The sequence below is a fragment of the Prunus persica genome, chromosome G8 (assembly GCF_000346465.2).
Source record: "Prunus persica cultivar Lovell chromosome G8, Prunus_persica_NCBIv2, whole genome shotgun sequence".
Taxonomy (NCBI): domain Eukaryota; kingdom Viridiplantae; phylum Streptophyta; class Magnoliopsida; order Rosales; family Rosaceae; genus Prunus; species Prunus persica.
In genome coordinates this window covers 4,817,959-4,822,807 of record NC_034016.1, presented here as the reverse complement: position 1 = coordinate 4,822,807, position 4,849 = coordinate 4,817,959, and the positions used below count along the sequence as shown (strand labels likewise).

The window sequence follows — 4,849 nt, the reverse complement described above, 5'->3', positions numbered from 1 at the left end:
ATGTTTTGTTATTCCAGTTTATCAAATAAACATTGAGGTTTCCTTATATCTTCCTGGTAGATTTCAAAATTCCATGTTCTAAACTAAGGTTTTAGCCATTTATTTGTCATGTTGCTTCATCAACTCGAGTTATTAAGCCCGATGAGTGTTTTACACTTAATGCCCTAAAGCAATCTAGTTTGGGAGTCATTAGCCTAACACTTTCTACATGGGTTGATTAGAAAGATAATGGAGTTGGAGTGGAAAACAAAACAAAAGAAAGATATGTTGTTTCACCAAGCTTTACTTAGTTACCGGGCCTCTTGCCTAATCTGCCTAATTAGTAGTCAGTGTTTGCGTCAAACGGAGAAGTTCTGGTGAGACTAAAGTGGCGTTTGGTAGTGCTTAAATTTTTTTAAAAAGCGGCTTCAATAAAGAATTATTGCATATGGTTGTTTACCATGAGGAATGGGGCTTTTTTTAAAAAAAAAATTGTCAGTGACCACTGTTTTTTCAAAGCTTTCAGAACCTAGCTTTTAAAAGGTGCTTCAAAAAATATTTAGCCGGTGGTTTTAATGAATTTTTGACTTTCCCATAATGTCCTCACTTATTTTTCAAATGGACAGTCATGTCCCTCCAATTACATCAAGCGATACAAACTCCCCTTTCTTCTTCATTCTGCAAACTCCCCTTTCTTTTCTACTCTCTACTGTTGCCGGAATTCTCATTGTGCACGTGAGAAAATTCATTGCTAAGAAGGTTGCCCACTCATAAGTAAGTTAATTAAACTTAATTACGTTTCTGATTTTTGTGTTTTCTACTTCTCAAACTTTCTGCATCTAGGTTTTCTCTTTCAAATTGGGGGTTTTTCTATTTGTTGAGGGATTTAGGATGAAGAGAGAAAACCAGAGTGAGTGAGTGAGTGAGAGGGATAGAGTGATGAGTTTCATGTTCTATTTTCCTAATTATTGTTCTTTTGTTGTACTGATGAGTTTATTTGAAATTGGATATTTTTGTTTTGGTTGCCTTGAAACTATATAGTTTTCAGATTTTGGCTTTGTTTCTTGATGTCTTCTTTTTGTTTGGTACCAAGATATGAAAAGAAAAAAAAATTGGGACTGGCAGTACAATTACGCTATCTATACAAAACAACACATGTCGGATGGACAACCATGTCCATCTTAGTTTGTTGTTCTTATTTTTGGTGTTGGGTGGAAAGATCATTATGCTAGATTGTAGGTTTCATTATCTCTCTAAATTATTTGGAAAAAAAGGGAGATGTGGCTCTTTATGCACTCTCAGAGCATGTTGCTAGATTTAGGTGTTTATTAATAGTTGACTATGTTCTTCCTAGATGTAGTTATTGACTGCTAACTATGTTCTTGCAAGATATAGGCTGCTAATTATGTTTAAATTCTAATATTTTTGTGATATATACATAAGTTATTGATTAAAAAGATCAAGATGATTCCTTCTTTCATTATAATAATTTTTGTACATCTGATTTTTAAATAAAGATTAGGCTTTCTCCTTCTCATATTGGCAATTTAAGATGTTATTTGGATTTTATTTGCTATTATTCTCATACTCAACCCATATTGTTTTAGTAAGGATGGGAAAGAATGTGGGACGTTCATCAAAAGCTCCAACTACATGGAATAACCATAATATATCCATATTCTGTGATTCGTGCATCAAGGATGTGGATGTCGGATGTTGTCTTAGCACTCACTTTAAAAAAGAAGGATGAGAAAATTTGAGAGTAAACTTTAATAAAGAGACAAGAAATAATTATGATAAGGGGCAACTGAAAAATAAGTGGGATGCACTCAAAATTGAATAGAAATTGTGGAAAGAACTTGTATGTAAAGAAACTGGTCTATGGTAGAATTCGAGCAAGGGTACTGTTGATGCATCTGATGAGTAGTAGAATAATAAAATTCAGGTGCGTGCAATATTTGTTGTTAAATTAATATTTGTCTTCCCCTTTTTATTTTATTAATATGCATTTATATTAATAATGATGTCTCTGTAATGTAGATAAATGCTGAATATGCAAAGTTGCGTAAAAAAAGCATTAATCGTGAAATTAAGGAGAAACTAGATAGGATGTTCATGAATACCACAGCCACTGGTGAACATGCTTGGGCACCTTCATGTGCTACACTCCCACCAGAAACTCAAGAGGCATCCATGAGTAATGTTATTTCACTCGAAGGAGGTGATGACTCATATGATTCCAATCCAATTGAAACGATTCAAGCTATCAAGAATACTACAAGGAAAGGGAAAAAGAGAGCACCTTAACAATTGAATAAAAATATGTAGAAATATAAAAAAGGAAGAAGAGTTGGAGGTGCTGAAAAACTAGATGGCCAAATTGACCACCTTGTTGGTGCACTTGAGAGTAAGAGCATAACAACATCATTGATGATAAAAATGCAACTAGGCAATACTATTCCTAAAGTGATAGAAGTTGTGTCATCTTTACCTGGATGTGAACCTATTGGCACTTTATGAATGTTTGCGACTCGATTGTTTTTGAATCAAGAGAAGCGAGAGATGTTCTCTACCATGAAGACTCCTAATGTCAAGCTTGCATGGCTAACTTATGAATTTGACAACCAATAGGGCAGCTGATTTATGTCTTTGTTATTTTAGGGAAGCTGTCTTATGACTTTGTTGTGGTTATGTTGTTTGGATAATTACCTACTAGCTGGTTATATTGTTTGGATAATTACTTTGTTGCAATGAGTTATTATTTAGACTATATTTATACTTTAGATTATGGCATGCCCGTAGGTTTTATTGATTATGGTTAATTGGGAAGGTTTATAATTAGAATTATAAATTGCAGGTTTGTTTGAAAATATGGACAATCTAAATGATGAAGAGGAGGAGATTATCCTATCTAATTATAAATTGCAGGTTTGTTTGAAAATATGGACAATCTAAATGATGAAGAGGAGGAGATTAACCTATCTATGCACTTGTGCACGAGCAATTGAATTATATTAAAAATCCTTATATGGATTCTTCACAAACAGGTAATATATGGTTGATGGAATTATTACAGGGGAATGATAGGTGATGTTATACCATGTTGAGGATGGACAAAGATGTATTTTACATATTATCTAATGAGTTGCAATCTAAATATGGGTTGCAGGGTTCTAGGCATATGAATTCCATTGAGATATTGGGAATGTTTGTACATATGCTAGGACATGGTGTGAGGAATATGTTTGCACAAGAAAGATTTCAACACTCAGGTGAGACAGTGAGTAGATTTTTTAGTTCATGTTGGATGTTGTATGTCGTATGGCAATAGATGTCATAAAACCGATGAATCGTGAATTTAGTGATACTTAACAAGCCGTATTGAGAGATTCTAGATATATGTCTCATTTTAAGGTAAAAAGTGCATCTATCACTTCTCTCTACCTTTTTTTTTTTGGCTAATTATATTATATATACATTGAAAATTTTGTGCAACTATCATTTTTAGGATTGTATTGGTGCTATAAATGGAGTGCATGTTTAAGCCTCAATACCACCTTAAGACCAAGTACCTTATATTGGTAGGAAAGGGATGTCAACTCAAACGTTATAGCCGTATGTAACTTTCACATGCAGTTTATATTTGCATGTGCCGGATGGGAAGACACTACACATGATACAAGAGTGTTTCTTTCGGTTCTCCGTAATGAAAATTTAAATTTCCCTAAGCCTCCAAGTGGTAAAACTTTTTTATTTAACCTTCGTGTTTTTCATTACTTACTTAGTCCAATTATATAATAATAAGAAGAAAATGAATGTGTATTTCATAGGGAAATATTATTTAGAAGATACAGGGTACCCACAAATGAGAGGATATTTGGAACCATATAATGGCCAAAGGTATCATAAATCTCAGATTTTCGTAAGAGAAGCCAACGGATTATAAAGAGGTATTCAACCATGTTCACTCTTCTCTTAGAAACGTTATTGAAAGAACATTTGGAGTATGGAAGAAAAGATGGAAAATTTTAAGAGATATGTCTAATTATCCATTCAACAAGTTGTTGGAATTTTAAAAAGGTTTTAAAAATATTAACTGTTTTGATTTATTTAATTATTTTAGCTGTTTTATTTTATTTATTGTAGGGGTTATAAATATTTAATTTTCAAGTTTTATTTCTAAATTGAATGCCTTAATTTTCTAGTTTAATGTGGTAAAAGTTACATGTTGTTGAATGCCTATAAAATAGCACTCATCCTTCACATTTGAACAACCACAACACCATCAGAATATCACATACTTGTTTGGAGGCAGTAAAAATTCACCCAACTTGGGCACCTTTCGAAAATACAAGGAGTTAGGTTCTAGGAGGTACGGCCGAATGTGAGAATATCGGCTGGGGTGTTGAAATCGAACGGCCCGGGGTGTTGAAAGTTGGCGGCCCGGGATTTTGAATTTGGTAGTTGAGTTTGACGGATTCAACTGGCTGGGAGTCCGCGGAGTAATCTGGGTTGCACTCGAACGCAGCCTGATTGATGGAGCTATGCGGTCGGAGTCAAAGCTGTAGGATTTTTGGAGCTAAACCAGCCAGACTGCGTGAATAAAGGATGCGACCAGGCTGCGTTCTAACGTGGCTGGAGAATGTGGCCGGTGTCACGACCCGATCGAAGAATAAAGAATATTCCCGAATTAGGGTGCGTGAATTGAATGAAATTAAATAAAAAGACTAAATTTTTTTGGTTAAAATACAGTTCCTTTATATAAAATAATAATAATAATCTTACATGTGTACAAGATATAAATAAAAGTTTATCACTCTAAACTAATCCAACTTATCTGGTTTCGACTTTGTCTTGCCCACTAATTGAT

The 4,849-nt window shown here is 34.0% G+C and overlaps 1 long non-coding RNA gene across 1 annotated transcript; it reads left to right on the top strand.

Moving 5' to 3' along the window:
- On the top strand, nt 672-3,153 carry LOC109946307. Its single transcript, XR_002269508.1, has 2 exons — nt 672-753; nt 2,837-3,153. It is a non-coding gene; the product is annotated as an uncharacterized LOC109946307 (long non-coding RNA).